Consider the following 24,084-nt stretch of genomic DNA (forward strand, 5'->3'; position numbering starts at 1 on the left):
GCACTATAGTTGTCCTTATATTAATTTAATTTTGAGAACTAAAATGTAAGTTCTCGCTGTGTCATTGTGAAGCCTTCATCTCATCCACAGAATTACCTGTAGGGTTTTAAGGACAAGAATCTTCTGGGAAAATATTGCCGCACAATGTCATAGGATTTTTAAATGGCTAAGCTAGATACATTAAATGAAGTTGCAAAAGAGTGTTCTTTCAAGTATTAAAATACACAAACTTCAAAGCAACACATAGAACAACCCTGTATGCTTCTGAGTTCTTTGCATGAAGGACCGTATTCAAATATTGTTACGAGAAATGGTGGTAACTGAAAGGTTTGGTGTGTTGGGACTCATGAAGAATATGATCCTCTTGCACACAATGGAACAGCCAACACAACTCAATATTAGCACAGTCCCTTCAAGGTGTAGTACAGTAGTAATAAAGCTACAATAGGAGTAAATGCTGTCTGGGGGAATCGTTGCATTAGGAGAAGGCGAAGAATATAACCCACTGCATAAATTATTAAATCACAGTTAGTCTCTGCACCTTTCTATAGTAGTCTCAGGTTTCATATATTGACTTGGCATTCCTTCAGTTCAAAGCACTTTAAAACACAATTAGAAAATTGTGCAGCCTTTCCAGTTGCAGCAGGGCCTCAGGACACCAAATCCACAATCAGTTGTTGCTATTACTCAAACTCTGTTTGGATGTTGTCCTTTGTCCAAGGAACTCAAAAGTGTGCACAGGGTTATCTTGGAACAATCTGATGACCTACTTTAGGCTTAGAGACTGTCTTCTCCAAAGCCACCTAGACTATTTCATAAGTCTGGATTTCAAGCCCGACATCATGTTCTTTAATGGCTATTTAATAGGAAGCAAAACAGGGCTACCCTGAAATAGGGCAACCATATAGAAGCACGTCAGATTGTGATTTCGAAAGACAATTACATTTTACAAAATTGCATTCCTGCCACCCTGTCCCTAAATGGCCAGAGAGCCCATGCTTTTCAACTTCCAGTACTGATGAAACGTTGAGCGCCGAGTCACCGAATTGTAAAGTTGGAAGGGACCACAATGTCACCTAGTCCAACCTCTGCAATGCAGGAATCTTTTGCCCAACTTGGGGTTCAAAGCTACGATGCTGAGATTAAGAGTCAGAGTGTCTGTTCGAGAGAAAGAAGGAAATGTTTGTTGGGGGCAGGGTTGGCCTTTTGGAGCACTAACAACGTATGACATCCTCGAGGTGGAGTCCTTTCCCTGAACTATGGGAGGAGGTTTCAAGGAAGAGCGGAAAGGGGGAGGGAATTACCAGAACCCCCAGATCCCAAATATAGCAATAAAGTCCTAGGGTTTGATGCAGGTGTTACAAGGTTCCTGAAAAGGCACACATTCTTGTGAGCAATTAACTGCTTAGAACCAGTTGCAATAACTGCTGCATCTCCAGCAGAAGCAGATCAGTGCTTTGAGTAGTGATGCAGGACGTGCAACCTCTTTTCCCCCCAATGGTGCTTGAAAAACCAAATGGAATTTTGCTAATCTCAGAGGATTCATTCATTGCTCCCTTCGCTCTGTACTTCTTCCTACCGATCAGGTTTTTTCTTCCATTGCAATGCTTTCCCCGTCTTTTGTTATTGCTTTCCCCGTCTTTAGTTATTACAATAATCAGCCTGAAGAACAACCACATCTCAAGAAGTTGGGAGGAAAAATGGGCTTGGCCACTCAAAATGCGAAAACGTTTGACATCTCCTTTTTAGGCTGGTAAGGAATGAACCATCAGCTTTCCCCTTACTTTAAATTATCAAGTAGCTGTGGTATCCCAGCACTCGTTCACATGAATGGTTATTTCATAACATGGCTCTAACTCACTTTACACTGAGCAAGCATTGAATAACCAGGAAATGAATAATGAAAGCTACACTTAAAAAGACACCCAAACAAGTTAAGGTATGACAACATACAGCGCAAGTGGAGATGAATTTGAAAATCATTCCAGATAAGCAAAAAAATGCAAAAGTTCATGTAGTGGCTATGAGTGGAAACTCAAAAGCCTCCAGCTAAAATTTCCCCTTATCCATGAAGTCAGAAAAGCAAATATGAATAGGAGTATTTCCACCTTGTGAGTGTTGTAAGAGCTATAGTAACACAGAATATTAGTAAGCAGAATTATTACCTAACAACTCAGTGCTTTTTGTTGAAATTATTGCATTTAATAAAATATACTTTATTATGCTTAATTGGCACAGAGCATGAAGACTGATCTAGTGACTTCTTGTACTAAAAATTAATAATACTCAGTGTTCTTTTTTCTTTTTTGCCATGCTCTGCTGCAGGAAAAAATAAATAAAATCCCAGAGCAGCTTTCAAGTATCCGTAGGAAGACTGTCCCTGCTGTTAGGCCTACAATCTAGTAGATACACAAAACAACAAAATGGATTAGCATATGGAACTCATGTGTGAGTAAGCCCTGGCATCCTTATGAACAGGGAAGCCCATGACTGGCTAGAGCTCCATGTGCTCCAAAAATGCACATGTGGAGCATGAGAACTGTGCTGTTTGTGAAATGGCGCTTGTCAGTTTCGTGGCAATTTTTAAAAGACAGAATGTTCTCTAAATTCTGGAAAGTAAACAGATCAGAAATGCAGTAAGTGCTCCCACTTATTTTTGCACGATAAGTAAAACCTCTGTTCATTAAATATCAGACAGCCAATTTTTATTCTACAAAAGATGACTGTTTGGACAGAAAGACATTCTTTTAATCTAGCGACGTCTGGGCATTCTGTGTTTATGAGTGGGAGCTCCCTTTAAAACGAACATGAAAGGACAAAGCTTACACAAGAAGCCCATCCACAGTCAAGAAAACAATAAATAACAGAATAAGATCAGACAGATAATACAACAACACTTTACACTTCTCTTTTTTTTTAAGTTCAGAGGTCCCATTTCTTCTTAAAAGCATGAAAAAGCCGTACATATTGTAGCAATCATATAATTAAGATTTCAGAAGAACAACCGATGGGAGTGTGGGGGGAGCTATGATAACAAACGCCTACTTTAACATATTTGGGCAGCAAGTCCCACACAGCTCTCTGAGAACACAATAATCTCTCTTCATGTTGGGATTCCCACAAGTTAAAAAGAGCTTCTTCTTCTTCACTGTGGGTTCCCATTATCCTATGGAAAATCTGCTAAGGTCCAGAAAGCTAAAAATAAAACAATGACGATCATACCAAATCCGACCAAAATTTATGATTGGTCTGGGTTAACAATAATTGGAAAGGAAAGGAAGGAAGGAAGATGAAACAGAAACATGAACAACAACAACAACCAGAGGCAGGTAGCCCTCTATGTTCTATAATCAATGGAGTCATTCCAAGTGATAAGAGCCGAGTAAGATTTTTGTAGGGTAGGACATGTCAAGCCAGAGGTGGAGGAAAGGCAGGAGGGAAGGCAACATAAGATCAGCAGCCAGCAGTGAGGATATGGGGGAGGAGGTGCATATTTGTCCATTTCTCGTTCATGTCACTTCTGCAAGCGTTCACTCCTAAGGCCATCCCTTTTTTTACATCAATCTAAAACCTCTTTTTCTTGCAAAGCAAATTACTCAGTTGCACCAATGACTGCACAGGTTACTGTCAATGAACGAATACAAGGAAAGCTGTTCTGGAAGCTAACGGGGGCCTCTGTAGAAGCCATTGCCGCAGGACACTTTCGACACACCTGCAAGTGAGTAATGTTTGATAAACAATTAAATCTGAATGGTTATTTTACTGCACTCCCAAGGTAGATGTCAACATCTGTAGCAGTTTTGCTTTCTTTAAACAAACAACAACAAACGTAAGACGAACCTGCTGGAACAGACCAAAGGCCCAGCTAGGGCGGCATCCTGTTCTCCCAGTGCCAACCAAGGAAAGCCCAGAAGCAGTACCTGAACACAACAGAACTTTTCCCACGTGACTTTATATATTTTTTTAATTAATTTTCTATTCCACTCTTCTGAGCAAGGCAAATTTCAAAATATTAAAATAGTACAATTTAAAATAAAATAAACTCACGTTTAAAACAATGGAAAACATTTTAAAACAATTCAGAACATTCCCCCCCCCCCAAGCCATTGCATACCTGGTTTCATCACACATTTTAATAGTCAGCTGTGACTATAAACAGACATGTTCTATGTGTGGAAGGCATCCTGATCATATAGACCAGTTCCACCCACTAGGTAATAATAATAATAATAATAATAATATAATATAATAATAAATTTACCCTGCCCATCTGCCCAGGCTTCCCCAGCCACTCTGGGCGGCTCAGAACAGAATATTAAAAACACAATAAAACATCAAACATTAAAAACTTCCCTAAACAGGTACATCTGACATAGGTAGGAACCTTGGAAGCTGCCTTACACCCAGGAAGAACAAAGGTCCGTCCAGCTCAGTATTGTCTAAACTGATTAGTAGAGGGTGGAGACACAGGGAATGAACTGCTCATGCAGCAAAGCATGACCTGCACTGCTGAAGGCCAAATGACACACGGCCACATCTTCATAGTTCTGTCTGAGTATTTAACAATAAATAAATAAGTGAATTGTCACCATAGGGGCCCCAATCTAGACTGGGACCCAACAACAGTATGAGGAATTGGGGGGGGGGGCTTCTTCCTTGGTCCTGATTTGGAATAAAAGGTCCTCCTGAGCTTGTAATCCTTTAATCTCTACTCACAAGCAAGTTCCATGAGTCTGATGGAATTTACTCCCAAGATAAGTGGGTATAGGACTGCAGCCTTAGTCCAATGCGTGGGTAAAAGTTTATTGAGTATTCTGAAACAATGCTATGGGGGTATTCAGAACTGTGGAAGGAGGACCTCATAAGATGTCTGGATGGTGGGGTGACAACTTTTCGTTTCCATGTCTGAGACTCGTATGGAGTAATTATTTTGTTAAGATGAAAGTCAGCTACACAGTGTAGCAATGCTGAAGCTACGTAGGCGTAGCGAATGATCTGTTGTTAAATGAGAGACTTTTGAGAGTCTTATAAAAGTTGCTCGGTACTTTCCAAAAGGAGATGAGTCAAATAAATAAGTAACTGGAAGTATCCTTAAAATAATTCAAAGCAAAAGCTAGGAGGATAGAAATGGGAGAAGAATACACACAGAAGAATACTCATGCAGCAATGCAAAATTATGACATTGCACTTCTGCATTTTAAGAGGGTCACAGAACATCATCCAATGAAGACATAAAGGATCATTGTTCTCCTATGCAACACAACTGCCCACAGGAAATTAACATGGCCCAGAGAGGCTTTGAGACATGCTTTAGAAATCTAATTCCGTATTTTTTTACAGTAGATTTGTAGATTTTATCTTTAATATATCCTAGATGGATGCTGTCTCCCGTTTCCCCCCTTCCTTCTCTTTATCTGATTGCTGGGAAAAGGCTGAAATAATTATCATCTTAATTGAGAATGAGGTTGTTGTGTTTTTTTGGTGTGTTTTTTTTAAGTCTTGGAGAAGGTTTTCACATTCTAAAACTGAGGAATCATAACTCATACTCTTGGAAGGTAAAATCCACTGCCAACCAAATTGCTGTTACGTCCCATGAAAAACGTATCACACTTCTTTATTGCTAACCAGTCAGCTCCTATATGTATGAAGGGAGACACAAAATCTAAAATCAAATGGCAACTAGTCCTAATTTAGAAAACAGAGCAGGATAATAACAACCTGCTCCATTGCCCCCGTGATGTGCACTGCCCCCCTCATTTATGAGCTAAACAAGTGCAAAATGATTCTGAAAAAGAGGTTGCTTTGCAACCTAATCCAACACGGTGTGCAGTCGCAGTCCCTCAGAGGATTGGATATCGAGGCATAAGTGGGAAGGAAATCTATCCTTTCTGGAATTTGTAGAATCCAATGCCAGCTCTGGAGCAGCAGGTTTTACATCCGTTCATCAGACTGCTTTAAAATTCCTTAACTATGGTTTGTGCTGCAGCAGATAGAGAAGCTCTCCTGAGTTACACGTTCATCATTGTCACCTGTGGGCCCTAATTATATGCTGGGGCCTTTTAGAAAACCTGTCTGTAAAAAGAAATAGCTGAGTTGGCTGATTTTGATGTAGTCCTTGCTTGTTGATTTACAGCTGCCTTGGTCAACCTGGTGCCCTTCAGATGTTGTTGGACTACAACTCCCATCAGCCCCAGCCAGCTCTTCTTAGTTTCATTTATCTGTCTCTTTCCAGGAGAGACTTATAGATTCATTATAGCATGGGCTTTTTTCCCCCAGATGGAACTTGCCAGGACTCAGTTCCAGCACCTCTCAGGTGTGCGCCACTGGCATTCTAAAAGAACGAGAGATGTTCATGGTGAGTTCCAGCACCTCTTTTTCTAGAAAAATAGTGCTGATTATAGCCATTACGTAACTATCCTCTAGGGATAAATTGCTTTATAAAAACGTTTTGGTTTTTTTTAAAAAGAATCAGCTTTCAGTGAACAGCAGCAGCAGCACAGTATTTCAAGCATTAAAAACATTGAATGAAAGGCTCAAAAACCTACCGTATTTTTCGCTCTATAAGACGCACTTCTGCCTTCCTAAAAAGTAAGGGGAAATGTGTGTGCATCTTATGGAGCGAATGCAGGCTGCGCAGCTATCGCTGAAGCCAGAAGATCCCTCTTGCTCTCCTGGGTTCAGCAATAGCCACATAAAACCTCTTGGTCGCAGCTGGAGCGCTCCTGCCTCTTCACTCAAGAGGCTTTGCGTTGCTTTCTTGTTTCTTGTTTCTCCTCTAAAAACTAGGTGCGTCTTATGGTCGGGTGTGTCTTATAGAGCGAAAATTCAGTAATTTCCAAACCTAATTTCCAAATTATTCTAGACACATAATTGCTATCTCTTTTCTTTTTTTTAACATGACTGTTGGCAGTGAAAGTGGTTCTAGATTCAATACTAGTAGGAGATGATTTTTGTTGTCAGGTTAGACAACAAATTCTGGATGTTATCCAGTGGGTAAGCAGCCTTGCTAAAAAAATTAAAAACTGTATCATGTGATTACAGCAACACAAGTGATTATGACAACAAAGCACACACACACAAGCACACACACACAATTTCAAAAATTGAAATCTACCCCAATTATATATTTCCTCGTTAGGACTGGAACAATACTTGCCAAGGAGCCCTATGGCCAGCAGTTTGATAAAGATCGTAGACTTGCCCCAGTTCAATGCATTCTATGGTCACTCAAGAACCAATTTCCTTATGAGTTTTATTTAAGGCTAGGTCAAAGCTTTATTCCTTTCTCTAGGTGAAAAGGAGTTTCAAAGCTGCAGAGGGGTTCTGAGGTGCACTGTTTGGGTTGTTTGTGGCATAGATGCAGAAACTGTTTCCATACAGATGTTGGATACCAACCCTCCTCAGCCCCAGCTACCATGACCAATTGTCAACCATGATGAGAATTGAATACAACAACAGCCGGAGGACTACAGGTTCCCCAAAGTACTGATGCTAACTCACAAAAAAGTCCAATCGCCTAATAAACCTAATAATGAGGAAGGACAGCATTAGTCTTAGCATTATATGTTTTGCCTTGTATAAATTTGTTCCTGTAAGCCTGTCTTGTAAGCCGCAAAACCTCGGTTTTTCTCCTTTAATTGGAGCATATGATTTACAGCTTTCTTCTGTAGCTTTTATGAAAGACATTTTTAGCTGTCCCGTGTGAGTTGCTAACATCTGCACTGATGAAGAAATTGCAAAAAAGAGGGGGGGGGGAGGGAATGCATCTCACAAAGGATTACAACTATCAGATTTTTAAAGAGTAGTTATATATTATAATTTGATGTGCTGATAGTTTTTGAAGTACAGTCCAATGTAAACTTCAAAAGATAATGAATATTTCATTACCATGGAGCTGACAGAAAAAGTTCAGAATTAGGACAGTTAGACTATATATAACCACTTAAACGGCCTCAACCGTATTTAGAGGCTTCAATTGTATTTCCTGATTGGTTATGAACTGTCCTTTTCTGCCCTGCAGTACTGAGGGATGTTGGTGAAAACTGCAGGCGCATCAAGGTCTATGAAGGAGGGCACCAGGAAGCCTCTCTGGAGTGGAGGTTGACAGCTTCCCTAATGCCTCGCTTCCTCCGCCCCATGACAACTTCCACTCTTCTGATCTCCAAAATAAATATTTTATTCTTCTTTCTGCTCAGCATCCTGAAGGGTGTTTATTTTATTTTATTTCATAAAAAATATTCATTTTTGCCAGAGTTCCACTGTGGGTGGGCTTGCAGCGAAACAATGCTGAATGAAGATGCCTTATTTTTCTGAACTGGGAACTGACTAGGTAGATTTCAAAAGCAATTAATCCTACAAACCCAGCTATGCTGGTTTGGGAAAGACCTTTGAGATGAAACATCAACATGCTGTGTGGAAAGTGTGCCCTCCCAAAGAGAAGCCACCATCCAGCCTTTGTGGAAATATTTAGACTGAAGGGCAGGATACAAATCTATTAAGTTCATACATGCACCCACCGTTTGCTTGGTTCTTGTGCCTCACTGCTGATCAGCCAGCTCTCCTTCCCATTGGGTAGTATTTTTAAAAGCAGGAGCATAATGCATATTACTGACTAGAGCAGTGTTTTCCAACCTTAGGTCTCCAGCTGCTGTTGGACTACAACTCCCATCATCCCTAGCTAGCAAGACCAGTGGTCGGGGATGATGGGAACTGTAGTCTAAAAACTGCTGAAGACCCAAAGTTGAGAAACACTGGACTAGAGGATATCAACCCAAGGCAGATCTACACTCATGGTTTTTAAAGTTAAGGAAGGGTTAAGGGATGGTTTTGATAATATCGACGTCCTACTTTTTACGTCCGTAATGCATTATTAACTTGTCTTTTTATCACTTTTTAAAAAATCGTTTTATGCTGCTATATCGGGGAAACACTGCTCGTATGTCCCTCCCTCCCTCCATTGGTATTTGAGGGGCAGATAGCAAAAGACAAGAGGTGGAGGGGTGTGTGTGTGTGTGTGTGTTAAAAGTTGACTCCAGAGTGGAGCAGAGCAACCAGCAGGGAAAGAATCAGCATTTTGGAAAATCATGTGGCCGGGTATTACTTACATTTGACGGGGGGGGGGGGGGGGACCACCAAGGTAAAAAACGTTTTAATTAACAAGTATGCCCTGTTTTAAAAGCTTTAAAATGACATATATAATGTCGTTCTATTAGGATGAAATAATGTTAAAGGGGTCGATGTAGATCCAGCCCCAGTGGTGATAGTTAAAAAGGATATTTCTGAGAACACCTTCCCAAAAGCTGGCATTAGTATATACTAATCAATGAAAGTGCACGGGGAGCAAATTTGAGCAGGGCTACAAGGTGCTACAAGGTGCAAGGGAAGAGTTAAGCACCCGCTCCTTCTCATGCTGCCCATCTACTCTGACTGGCCCAGCTCCTCCAAACACACACACTATTGGTTTGTTTAACCCTTTCCCTGCACACCACACCCGTGCTCCAAATTGCTCCCCTCTTCTACGCATCTTTTGGGGCTTAAAGAGGGGAGATGCACATTCAAAAACTCAATGGGATGGACACACTCCATGCAATGCACGAATGTCAAGAAGACTCATGTATGTATTGTGTTAGCCATAGCATGTGGCACAGTTGCTTCAATTTGCAAACTGGGTAACTATACGGTTAAATTTTCTGGCGGACTATAAAAATCACTAAGCTGAAAGTAGCGACTAGTTGAAGTAATTAATCAAGGAGATAACCTTTGAATGCATTGCTCCTTTCAGGAATATGGTTGCTAGTTAAATATGAACATCTGGGAAGCCATTATGAATTCACTGTGCATAAACCTACTGACCTGTACATAAAACTCCATTTTATTACAAAGAAATTAAACGTAATAAGGAATGAAACAACAGCAAAAGTGTGCTTTCCTTTGCACCGTTCCCAGTCTCCTGCTCACTAATTACAAAAGACAGCAACACCTTGACAAAAGTTTGGGATACTTAAGTACAATATGTCTTATTTGTTTGGACGGTATACGGCACGTAAGCATAGAGGTGTGTGCATAAAGAAAACTCATGTCCTTTGAGACCTGCTCACATGGAATGGGAAAGATTCTACAGAGAAGCAGATACAAGATCCCGACATTTGTCAGGGGCTCAAAGTAGTGATTACATCGAAGTTTGGAGATGGGGCCCATGTGAAGCCAAACCATGGTGAAAATAATCAGGACTTTGTTCTCTTTATATCTTTGGCTCTGGCTGTTGCATCCGGTAAGGGAACAATGAACAGAGCATCTACTGGTGGATCCCCATTCAGCAAGGGACATGCACACAGAAATCCACTTCTCTGGCCCCAGTTGGATTTGGACATCCAAAACATGTTGCCACTTAGAAAAGTACCTTTTAAAACAGACCTGAAGAATCAGGTATTGAACAGGGACCCCAAACACAAAATGTTCCAAGCATTGCTGCATCAAATTTTCAAATTCTATTTGGGTTTTTGCTTTGTTCCTGCCTTTACATTGGTTTTTATTGTGTTGTGTTTGTGTGTGTAACAAAAATCCTAAACATAGTTTATTCTTCTTCACCTGCTCACTGTGAAGATTCAAAATAAATCTAATCATATGTGTGCAAAACACCCAAACTTTTAATGGGAGCAAGTGTTTGTGCTGGAATATACGGTGCCTTGTCTCTAGTACGAAGAACTAAAACCAAACAAGTGGTTGATTCTAACTGAGTGGGAGAATTAAAAGCAGTACTTAACAATACAAAATCCTGCCACTTCACTTTGAACGCATTGCTACCTTTTGCCTGGGGAAAAAAAAAACATTTGGAGATAATCACGCCTTCTTGCTGGGGCAAGATGAGAAATTAGGGAAACCTTGAACAAAGCTGCCAATTAGCACTATCATTTCAAACCAAAAGGAAGAACTGATACAATTGAGCTTACAGATGAGATGCATGGCTGCCCAAGTTAAATCGTACAGTGACTTCCTCCGTGAAATTCAGAAGAAAAGCAAGAAGCAAATATCGGAAAGCCCTTCAGTTTTACATCTAAAACTGGAGCTGGAGAACAAAAGCATATAGCTCTGCAGTTTTCAAAAGCTATGACTCAGCAATACCTCACCCCCTTTCCCAGCTTTCCACTCCCTAAGAAACTACAGCCACCTGTCTTTGTATATATGAGGTAAAATCTATGGGAATAGCTGTACAGGCACAATGTTTCAAAACCTAAGGCTCCAAAAAGTTAACACAAGCCTTTATTTTAACACTTGCTGCCCTGGGAGATGCTTTCTTCAGCTTGCCTAAGGATTCTGCAAACGGTTGCCAATTTTCAGTTTTCCACTGGATAATAAATACATTTTATTGCTATTATTAAATAGATGTTCGTTCGACTTCCCTATAAAAACTTTGTATTCAAACCAGCTGACAAATCCCAACGTCTCCCCGCACTCTGCTGTGTATCAACAACCATCAGTAAAAGTATAAAATGTAAATTCAAACGCATACACACAAATTATACCTAAACCACTCTTAAAACACATGGCAGTGACAACAAAACAAAGTACAAAAGCAGCTGACCACTTTGAAACCAAAAGCCTGCTTGGGGCTTAAGCAAACATCTAAAAATGGGAAGGGAAGGAAAACAGATTTGCACATATAACAATAATCAGTACAGCCTCTGATTATACGCAAAAGGAAGAAAAAAGTTGTGCAACAGACATTTTGGGAAAGCAACATAAAAAAAGACATGAACAGGAAAACTGAGCATGGCTATGCATCAATTGATCTTGATAAGTGCTCAAAGTGTTGCCTTAGTTTGCAGTTCCATAAATACTATCTGAGAATAAGTCCCATTGAATTGAGTGGGCTTATTTCCAAATAGATATGTATAGGATTCCAAGGGACACAAGAAAATTAACTGATCTCCTAAGTATACTTCAAAAGATATGTGGTTATAAATTAGTGAAAGTCTTAATCAGGCCTCCCCAACCCATGATCCCTAGCTAACAGGACCAGTGGTCAGGGATGATGGGAATTGTAGTCCAAAACATCTGGAGGGCCGAAGGTTGGGGATGCATGGTCTTCATCATATGGAAATAAAACATTATTACTGCCTCTGAGTCTAGGAGTAAAATGATCTATGATCATAAATACCGGTAAATCTTGTCAATGATAATTTTGATCAACTGATAATTAAAAGCATGACAGATACGTAACTATAAACGCCATAGATGGAACAAGTAACAGATATAAAAAATAAGTGTTAGTTTCTATTTTTAAAATAATCATAGTAAGGACACCACAACACATGTTTAATTCAGTAAGCAATGAATCACTTTATATGAGCAACGAGATACTGCTAATACAGTTAAAAACAATGCAACAGAGTACTGGGGATGATTTAGAGACCCCCAAATATTATAAAATATTACACACTAGTATTGCCTGTGAAAGATATCTATTCTCTCATCATTTCATCATGTACTATGATTAAATACTTCCAGTGCTAATTAACCATTGGTTTCAATAACTTTAAAACTTGAATACTATGTGGTTACCAGTTTTGGAACAAGTCAGAACCTTAAACCAACTTAAACCATGGTTTAATGTTGGGGTTTGTACCAAATGGGAAACTATGGTTAATTGGAGATTTATGACCTCCATTCAGACGTGGCAGAAAGGAAGGAAGGAAGTGGCTGTGGGAGGCACAAGACTTGTTCATATCTGGTTATTACACCAAGATATGAGAGTCTGAACCTAGCCTTTGTCATAACAAGAAATGACAGTAATTTTGCTGCCTCAGAAAGTACCAGCTTCACTAATCTAATTATATTTTCAACATCTACAATTTAGGGACCTGTTTTGAAGGGTGCAAACAGAAGGATGTGTTGGCTGAATATATCCATAGGACTTTTTTTAAAAAAAGTATAGCATCTTGATGAAAATTATATTTAAGGGTTTTATTTAGGCTGCTCAATAACAGTGTTCTCTGGGCAGCTAACAATATAAAATACAATACCATAAAACAACAAATTGTATCATAAAAAAATTACAGCAGAGATAGCAATAAAACCAGTTTTACAGCATGACTGAAAATACACAGCCTATAAACAGACTAAGACCAGAAATTATCTAAAGTTGTGGGAGAATAAAAACAAAACAAAACAACTTCACTTGATATAAAAATGACCATAAACATGACTCTGGGTGCACCTCTCTGAGAAGGGCATTCCACAGCTGGGGTGCCACCATTGAGAAGGCCCTACTGAGAAGCAGATTTCAAGATTGGAGTAGATATATGTGAAGCTATCTTTCAGGAATCAAGGTCCTAAGCCATTAATTGTTTTAAAATGGAAAAATTACCATCAGACTAACTTATCCAAGAAATGATAGAATTATATTTGGGAAGCAAGTCCCTGAGAAATTTAACTTGCGGCAATAAAATTTTAAAAATGGATATATTTTTGAATAGTATTACAAACTGGGAAGAAAATAAAAATGCATTGCATTGAGTGATATAGCTCACAAGAGACCAAAAAGAAAGAACAAATCTAACTTCTTACATATATGGCCGGGCTGAAAATTATGAAGTATGTTTGGAAATAAGCAATCTTTCCATAATCTCTTTGCACCTTTAAAACCAGGTCCCCAACTTGAAGATACTGATAAAAATATATAAGTAATAATACTAATAGGTTGTGACATTTTATGCCACATGCAGTTTTCACACGCAAGACGTATAAAAAAGAGAAACAGTAGGGTACATATTAGAAGCACAAAGCAATTTGAGCAAAAATAATATAAAATAACTTGGGAAAAGGAGTTTTAAATATCTGTTTGAAGAATGTGTTAGAAAAATCTAATTTTGGCAATTTTATAAAATTACAACAATTATATTCCTGTGTTTCAAGCAGGAAAAGACATTACAGTACAGTGGTACCTTGGTTTACGAACTTAATCCATTCCGGAAGTCCGTTCTTAAACCAAAGCATTCTTAAACCAAGGCGTGCTTTCCCATAGCACTCAATTTACAAATGGAACACACTCGACAGGAAGCGGAACATGTTCTGCTTCCAAGGCAAAGTTCACAAACCAAAACACCTACTTCCGGGTTTGCAGAGTTCTTAATCCAAGTTGTTCATAAACTAAGCTGTTCTTAAACCAAGGTAGCACTGTACAAGCTTTCAGAAAAAATAGGTTTTTGTTTTAAATAAATAAATAATATTTTGGGGGAATTGCAAAAACATGCACGGATCCCAGGTAAAAGAAATACAATTGTAATCTCAAGTTTCAATCCTAAAGCCCATTCAACACAAAGGGCGTTGACTTCAGATAGACAGTTATAGGACTACAATCGTTTATTATGCTAACATGTAGTACAGAAATCTTGAGTGATAATATCCACCCTGCAACCTTCTGCCATTTGCTCTGGGATTCTACCTAAGTTTGTAAAATGTTTCTCTCACCCACATATTACTACCATTTCGCTCTCTCGCAACTTTCCCAAAGGATGGAAATTTGGGCATATAAGATTTGATATAAATTTGGGAGTGGGGGGCGCAGTTGAATAACAGAAGAACAATCATAGAAGTGATTCTCCGATTGTTCATTTCTGATGCTTGATGTGAAAACAAGATGAAATTAAAGCGCAGCTTTATTTTATGTTGTGGAAAGACTTCCTTCCTTCCTGTTGTGTTTTATGAGACAGCATTTGCTGAAGAGAACAGCGCTGTGGAAATGAAAGCTTGCATGCATGAGCAGCTGAGGTGGTTCGGAGGAATTGGTTTATAATGCTAAATAATGGAATAATTTTCCTAGCAACGTCCTTGGTAAGCACACAGAGCGTGGCACGCTAGCATTAATTATACAGTCCATTTTCATCTCAGATTGCCTGAGTTTAGTATGAATTGGTGAATCTTATTCATTTGGAAGGAAGTTCTTCAAGGCATCAGATAAAGCTCTCTGATGGCAAAAAGGTCTTCTGAGGGCCCCATCTCCTGGCATTGCGTAACAAGATGTTCATCCTTTTTTCCATGTTGAAAAAACTAAGAATAATCCGGTAGAGTAAATACTGGCTGCATGCAAGATGGATGGAAAAATTCCACAACTTTATATTCAAATTAAAAATTCAACAGATGGGAGGCATATACAGCCCATGTGCTTTTATTAATATGGTTAGTATGGCTTCTGACAAGTACCGCGGTCGTCAGCATTGATCACTGTGTAACCAACCAATTTCCCCCCTCTCTAAAGACAGCTCACTTTCTTATACCGCGCCACTGCACTTCTACCCAATTTCAAATATTTATAAAGCATCCCTTCGTTAAAGAGCGACAAGTTCAGAGGACTCGGAGAGCGGCTATGTTGTCGCAGTTCCCTTCCGTCTCAAGGCACCAGAAGAGAATTGCCCAGATTGTCTCCACATGTGCCCTGATTCAGCTCAAGACAACTGACCCAAGCTGCAGCCACACACATTATATAACTGCAATAGCCAGCGCTTATTCTTAATAACTGCTAAGAACGGCACACAGATACACGCTGCAGGAACTCTGCCTGAATAATCCCCCTGCCTTTACTGTTCTACGATGCACGAGAAGCCGGGACAAACAACACTGAATTTCCACATCCAAAAGTATGCTCAGGGCACCCCTGGGTTAGTGCACCAAGGAGGAACAGAGCAGGTTCACAGGCCATCACAGCAAGCTGCTTTGGTCATCTTGTATTGAATGTTTGTGGGTATGGAGAAGCAATCAGTTCAGGGCTCATCCATACTTCTTGTTTAATGCAAACAGTAGGCTTCCTGTGCCTCCATTAATTCTCCCTCATCCATATGAGGTTCCCCACCAAATCACTGCCTTCCCACACGTACCCACTCTGGATTTTTTCATACTAAGGATACTCTGAAAAATAGAGTATATGAGAAAGTAGGAGAGGGTACAAGCTTACTATGCACATTAAACAACACGATAGATGAGCTTTGGGTTCCTTGAACTTGGCCTAGATCCTCATGGTTAATCCTATTTATCAAGGACCTAATGTTGCACTAATCCCAATCTACTGCACCATTACAACATCTGCAGCCTTTTTATGGCGTTTAGAGTGGTGTGCTGAATTTAGATCTTGGGCCACAAGGGAATGCTCAGATGCTCACTTCACAAAAAGCCCACGTTCCACATAGGCTGATAAAAAGATGACACATTAGATTGAAACCAGTCCACCAAAATGGTTGTGGGAATTGTCCCCAGGAGCTTGATTTCTAGGGGGAATTTTTATTTAGAAAAATGCTGCCAACATCGAAAGCCTGATAAGGAGCAGAATGTAACACAGTAAGAATCGTCATATCAGTGAATTCCAGAATATCAATCACCATGAAGACTTCGAAGACATAAAAACATACAAATACTACGAAGGAAATTCAGAAATTATTTTCGTAATTTATGGAACACGTGTGCCTTGTCCGAGAATAAAAAGACCAAAAGCGAACAGTTTTGATTTGTTACAGTGTCAAAACTGCCAACATCTTTTTCAGATGCCTCTACATCACTCAGAAATTACAACATTCAGGCAAAGTTGTGAATGCAGTAGCTACATGTTACACAAGAACTGTTGTTGTAACAGAGCTTTTGTCTCCTATCCAATAATTAGCTAACCAATTATGGAAAATATGATTGTGTACTTCCATCTAATAATATCCTAGCTGTGTTTCTCTGTCCTTATTGCTGGTTCTAAAATACATAATGTTTTAGACATGGTCGTGTGATGTACACTTCCCCCCAAACCATATTCAGCTGTACGTTCTGCCATGGGTGCAGAGGTAGGGAATGGGGAAAATTGCCCCATCTGGCTTTTTACCTTGGACCTTCAGTGCAGCGGTTACGGACCACAAAAGAAGGCCATGCACAAAACTGAGGAGGTATTCTAAAGCCCACCCTGGACCCCTTGAAGTACACAGCCTCCAGAGTTCTGCATACCCACCTATCATTTTGGAAACCGTCCTGTCCCCCAGACACTTTTTGCTCAGGTAGACCTTCCCCTCAGGCAGCAAATTTTTTCAAGGGAAGTGTGGAGGATGCTACAACCCCAGCCAAGTCCGTTCTTTGCCTCGTTCACTCCATTACCTTTCCTGTTTGGTTAGTCAGGACCTTTAAGGGTGGGACACAAAGCTATGTGTTTTCCTTAAAGATCATTTCCCAGTATTTCAATCATCTGGGGACGGTTCTAAGGAACACAAGTTATCTATTAAATACAAGACTAAAGACAACCTAAGAAGGCATATCTACCTGTGGATGACACCAGGAACCTGGGCATAGACTCTCTAGGAACCTTGACATAAAATCATGGTCTTTAACTCTTGGGTCACTGGGAATTTGGGAAACTTGATTCTACTCAGTGTCCTCTTCTTGCGACAAGTAACAGCACTCCACTTCCTAGTTCCCCTAACTGCCCCCATTTCTCAGTTTCCCCTGTGCTTTCTGTTCTAATGAGAGCCAAACCTCCTCCATTTGATTAGTTTTCACTACTGAATTTTCAGCTTCCATTTCAGCCTACCAAATCTCTAGCATCCCACCCTGCTTCTGTTAAAGCAGGGGTCAGCAATTTTTTTCAGCAGGGGGTCAGACCTTGTGGGGGCCCAGACTATATTTTGAAGAAAAAAAACCCCACAAGAATGAATACCTATGTCCCACAAATAACCCAGAGATGCATTTTAAATAAAAGGACACATTCTACTCATGTAAAAACACGTTGATTCCTGGACCGTTCGCGGGCCGGATTGAGAAGGCGATTGGGCTGGATCCAGCCCCTGGGCCTTAGGGTTGCTTTAACACATGGGTAGACAAACTATGTCTCTCTTTCCCAATCTATCCCTATCACAGAAGCAAAGCAGCAACTGTAAGCCATTAGTCCAGGCATGCTGGTGCTTACGCATACATTCTACTCCCAAGTAACCATTTTATGATCTCTAACCATTTTGGTGGTATTAACTACACAGCTCTTTCCCTCTCTGATACCGTTTTGGTGTTCTGCAACTAAACCCACGCTGATTTAATCCAAATTGAGACTGAGTGGTATGGTGCTAATTCCCCATGGCAACTGACATGCAGAGCAACATCCTCATGGAGACTCTGGGCCCAAGATCTAAAAATATCATGCCTCTGCAGTAATGTTGCACATGAGTTCATGTGTTTCATGTGATCAGGAACACATGTAGGTTTGGCAACATTATGTAGTGCTTCCTTGGCTGAAGACTTAGGTTGGAACAAGCAACAAGAAAGAGGAGGACTGGGCCCCAACAGCCACTCGAAGAAGCTTTACCATGCTGCAGCCTATCCCTGTTGGATTCGCTGCACACACAAGTAACTAATCTATGTACCCACATTGTTGCAAGGACACAGTAGGCAATGAATAAAGACTCAGAACAGTGTGACAACCTCAGTTAGATTCCAGCACAGCCTGCACCAGACAAGCATACCTTTAGTAAACTGAAACTATTAAAGGTCTGCATAATGTTAAGATCTACCGCATGCTTTAACCACCTTATTATGCTCTCTACAGGAAGTAAGCTTGTGGGGCAACTCTTCTTCTTTGCCAATGTAACTGGTAAGTTTGCCAAAATGACAACAAAGGAAAAGCTATTTAAGTGGGCTACCTGTTTAAGTATTAGATGATTCATTAATTATTGTAGGAAAAGGTTTGTTTGTTTGTTTGAATTATGCAGATGTTTGATAATTTCTGCTCTTAATTTCAGTCATCCTAAATGTTTCTGGATACTATTATGATTCATAATTTTCCACGACTGTTCCTCCTGTGTTCCATTAAAATAAGTTAAAATAGACACAGTATATTCATTAGTAACCTTAAATGTTGATTCACTAGATAGGTTTATCTATGTGAATCAATGTTCAGTGTTACTAATCAATTTTATCATAGAGTTTAGCACATATAAACTATATAGTACATATATTATGACAGTAATCTTATGTGCTTAAATATATCATGTTATCTGACAGCCTTTCAGTGTCCCTGTGGAACAGCAATGGCTTGTATGTAAGAAAGACATCCATTCATCGGCGGTTTCTGAACTGTGAGGGCAGGTGAGCTTTTAAGAAAGACTGGCAATCTTTACACCTGCAGATGAGAGATGGAGAAATGATTGAGAGAGATCTCAGAACTAGGAGATAAGGCTACCATACAAAATATGCAAATTAACTGTGGTGAGCTTCTGTGGAATGTCCTAGGGGAATAAAGACTCACCCCCACCTGCCTGCTACATTTTGAATGCTCCCATTTTATTTCCTTGTTGGATAATATTCTCTCTTCCGTTTAGTTTTAAGCTTTTAAATTAGGTTAGCTTATTTGTATTGCTTCAGTATGGATTTATTTATTTTTTGCACTTATTGACATTATTTCTATCTGTTCTTAATGAATTGTTACACTTATTATTGCTCATTTGGTATGTAATGAGCCGTTTTGAGCACCACTGTGGAAAAGTGGAATGCAAATGAACTGATGATGATAGATCTTAAAACAGACTCGGCTTTCATGTTGCAAGCCAACCGCCTTATCCCCCCCAAATGAGGGCTCAGTATTTCCTTTTTTAAAAAGAAAGAAAACGCATGCAAGCTGAAAGACCAAACTGGCTTCACATTAGAAGCTGGATTCTGACATTCCCAGGACAATTATGAAGTTGTGTAAATCTCTAGCTGCCTACTAGTCAGCAGAAAATAACTATAAAAAAGCAACCTAAACAACAACAAAAAGCTTACTTCTTTTAAAGACATACTTCCTCATATCATGGCAGAATGGAAAATGGCATGATGTTTTCAGAAAGGCAAATGTTATACGGATATTGCTACAGAAACTTCACTGGGTTGATAAGGGCTTGGAATAAGCAAATCACCAGTGTTATAAAAGCATGGGAATGTTTATCTTTTGGCTCCATTAGCACCTTTTTATTAAACAATTTTGGCTGAGTGAAGGCCTCTCAAGCTAAGTGTGGGGTGCTGGAACATGACAACAATACGAAATTATGCCTGCACAATATCAGACGTGCACAATTTGTGACCCCAAAAGCTGGATTCAGCCTACTAGAAGCTTAATAAATCTCCTGTTTTTACTGCCTGCCTGGGCCTGCAAAAACAGGAGTTAAGGACTTGGCAGGCTACAATACATTTGGGCTACATTTGGTTGTGCCGGCCAGCCTGACACCTTTTGAAATTCCCACGATGAAGCAAGACATGTTATATAGGCTGTTACACACACAATCACACAAAAAGACACACACACTAAACTCAAGTTAATTGCACGCAAAAGCTGCAAAAAAATTAGCAGGGGCAATCAGAAAAAGATCTATTATTTGTTTAATTTTCTAACATTACTCAGATTTTTTTCTTTTCCTTTTTTAATCAAACGAAAGCCTATTGGCTCAACATGTTTTATCTGTGGCTAAAGGATCATGTATCAATTCTGCCATTTGTATTGATGTAAATGTATTTTGTATAGCTAACTATATAGCTCTATCCCCAGTATATTTTCCTTTATTGATACAGCTAGTGGCTAATGAAAATAAAGTTTCTATCTATCTGCCTACTAAACTCAAGTTAATTGTATGAAGGAAGTGAGGAATAACCTTATCTTGCTGTATATGGAGATTAGCATTTTTGTGATTGAACTACATGTACAGTACATCCCATCATTTCTCTGAGGAGAAGCAGCGCCTCTCCATTTTCTTCCCCTCATACAACCTGTTTCTGGGCTAGACAGTATGTGGCCACTCAGTGAACTTCAAATATGAGGTTTTTTAACCTGGGTTTCCTCAGTCCTGGCCTAGCCTAGCCCTCTATTAGGGATACAACCCAGGTTCCCAAGTGAAGCACTTACTTATACAGGAGCAAATTCCTAAGGAAGCAGGTGGTATTTTACAGTTTGGGTACAGTTTGGCTCTCACCTAGTAAAAGGTTTTAAGACATATTCCACACATTACTTTCTCTTTCTCTTATAGTCTGGTCTACTGCATTTGCAAGCATAAATATTAGAATCTATTATCATTATCATTATTTAAATAGAGCTGCCATATTTCAAAAAGTAAAAACCAGGACACCCCAAAGGTGGTTGAGCTCCCCCCCCCCCCCCGGAAACACCCAGAACTGTTGAGCTTTTTAAAGGAAAACCCCAAAATGCCAAAAAAGGTGATTTTTTTAGATTGACTTGCCTAAGATCCAGGACAAAGCGCCACAGCTAACAACAAGAAGCGCTTACAGATAAAAACAAGAATTGCTAAAAACATAGAAAAAAACAATTGTTGAAACAATTAAACATCATATACATTTTTAAAAAACAGCATACAAATATTTACAATAAAAGCAGCATAGCACCAGTTATGCTTCCTCCCAATCTGGGCACTCAAAAGTCCTGACTCTTTCAGAATAATTTTCTTCCCCCAGCTACACCCCCACCAGTTTGTGACAACATGGTTTTCACAGAAAGCAGATGGTATGCTAGATATCAGCTTTCCATGCTTCTGTTTTAATACAGCTTACAGCAGTCTTGCGCTTCTCTCAAGCTAACTCTTGATCAACAGGCAGGGATGACAAGGAAGCTCACGTGCGTGACACCGTACCCAGCTGAAAGGGGACAGTCACACAAACCAAACTGCCGAATGAGAGTAAAGAAAGAAAGACAAAAGGAAAAGAAACATTCTTGTTTCTTTTTTCCCTTTGGAGTCCTATGTTTGGGGCACTTGCTAAGTTTCAGGGACTGTGTACTAATGGAGGTGGTGGATGGCTGATGGAGGATGCTGGATGCGAGACAGGGAAATGTAGGTCTCCCAGGGTGAGATGTTAGGAGGAAAAAACAGGGGTGCCAGGTGAGAGCTGGGAGGGGCTATTTGTGGGTAATAGGGGGTGAAAACCCTTTAGGAGACGACTCCGTATTTTACTTGTTCTGTTTGTATTTTTTGTAGCTGTTGTTGTATTGTGAAAAACTTGAATAAAAATATTATTTAAAACAAAAAAAATACAAACAGGAATATAACTGTCGAATGGAGGGAATGCAGGCATGCATACAACTAAGTAGTCAATATAATCACTTCACACATCTGAAGTGTTGGTGGTATGGTACTATCGTCTTTCAGCTAACAGTATTATCAGGGAACTCTGATAGCAGTGTTAGCTGAAAGAGGGTATACACGGATAGGAGACAGCCTTGCCCAGCCAGCATGGCCAATGCAAGTTGCAGTCCCAAACATCTCGATCAGAAAAAAGATGATCCACTCTGCAGCATCCTTATATAGCCGGCTGGGACAACTGCAAGCTGCAGAGTGAAACAGAAGACACTTGCTTATTCCTCTTGATTAGCCAGCCTCAGCCTCTGCCCTTTTCCTCAGTGAAGACGACAGCTTGACTGCTCCACTTCACCCTCAACCATACATTAAAATGGAAAGGGAAAATAATTGACTGAAGATTCTACAAGCAACTGACTGTGCTATGGAACAATTGTGTTGTGTAACGGTATGGAACAAAGCCATGGGGAATTGCTCTAAAAGGCATCAGAGAACAAATGTGAATTATCATGCCCATTGGCATTTTCATTAATGCAAAGCGAGCGAGCAATGGAAACTTCACCAAGGAGAGATCTAGATTTTATTTTATTTTTTGATTTAGCATCCCAAATTCTCCAGTCCAAATAACATTGTTCAAATGGGGTGGGTCTCCTCTGTTTCAAAAACAAATTCCGATGATAAGCGTTGGCAGACGTACAGAACTTGGAATATTTTGACACGGATTTGGATAGAAGAGGAGGGGGGGGGGGAAAGAGGGAAGAAGCCTTGAAAATGGAAAGGTAGTTTTATGGAATGAAGACACAAAGACATTTATTCATTCACTCACACACTGACAGTATAACACAGACATCTGCCAGTATACAAAAAGGCTTTGAGTTGTCAGAGAAGACCCATTGAAATGAATGGCTATAATTAACTTTGGTCTGTTAATTTCAATGAGTCTACTCTGAATAAAAGTATATTTAAACAACTCAGGACTGCAATACCTCAAGGACCGCCTCTTCCCATATGAACCTATCCAGTCCCTGAGATCATCTTCTGAGGCCCTTCTTTGTGTGCCTCCTCCTTGAGAGGCCCGGAGGGTGGCAACTCGAGAACGGGCCTCTTCTGCAGTGGCTCCCTGTTGGGGAATGCTCTCCCCAGAGAGGTTCGCCTAACGCCTTCATTATACACCTTTAGGCGCCAGGTAAAAATGATCCTCTTTAACTAGGCCTTTGGTTGACTGACATTCAATGCCCTTTTAAAATGTATTTTTTTCCCAGGGGTGTTATTGGGTTGTTCTTGTTTTTATTTTCATTATGTATTCTGTGTTTTTATATTGTGATTTTTATCCTGTGAACAGCCCTGAGACCTGTGGGTATAGGGCGGTATAATACTACTACTACTACTACAACTACTACTAATAATAATTGATGACAAACCTTTATTGCTTTGCAGTCCGCCTCTTATTGAATTTTAACAGGAAATGCCAACCAAAACCCCCCAAAAGGTACAGAGGGCTAAAAAAAGTGTTATTTCAATGTGAAACTTTGGAGAAAGAGGAGCTAGGCAAGGATGCAAGCTTAAATTTAGGGACTGCCTATGGAGCACAATGAATGCCCCAACCCTAAAATTAAGGAATGGACCCACCTTGTGATTACTTCAGTTGGGACACCCTTGCATTTCCAGTTCAGGAAAGCCTTTATGTTACTACAGGGGAATGTTGGGGTGGGGGTTTATTTATTGAAATTGAAAATAATTCCCACTCTCCTGAAATTCACCTGAAAATCTGTAAAATGCCCTCTTAGCGCTTGTTTACACACAATTTTGCAGTCGTAGGCATGCTAAGTGGTGACCTGCATGTGGGAATGAGCTGCCAAGGATCTAACACCAAATATGGGGCTTTCATATTTTAATCACCAGGCATCCCCTCAACCTCGAGGCTGTGCTGGAGCTGCAAGTCATCAAGGGCGAGTCTCAACATGCTTCATCATGTGTCGTGGCCGAGAGTGCAATCCTATACACAATGTTGCTAGCCTTGTCA

At 40.0% G+C, this 24,084-nt stretch overlaps 1 protein-coding gene and 1 long non-coding RNA gene across 4 annotated transcripts in view; one reads left to right on the plus strand and one right to left on the minus strand.

The window, feature by feature from the left end:
- The window catches only part of RNLS (renalase, FAD dependent amine oxidase), a 92,666-nt gene that overhangs the window by 59,240 nt on the left and 9,342 nt on the right, over positions 1-24,084 (minus strand). The gene's annotated exons all lie outside the window — the stretch shown is intronic.
- Positions 1,804-7,845, plus strand: LOC310845600. Its single transcript, XR_014564861.1, has 3 exons — positions 1,804-3,329; positions 3,621-3,718; positions 7,292-7,845. It is a non-coding gene; the product is annotated as an uncharacterized lncRNA (long non-coding RNA).

Source organism: Podarcis gaigeae (genome assembly GCF_964106915.1).
Source record: "Podarcis gaigeae genome assembly, chromosome: 5".
Taxonomy (NCBI): Eukaryota; Metazoa; Chordata; class Lepidosauria; order Squamata; family Lacertidae; genus Podarcis; species Podarcis gaigeae.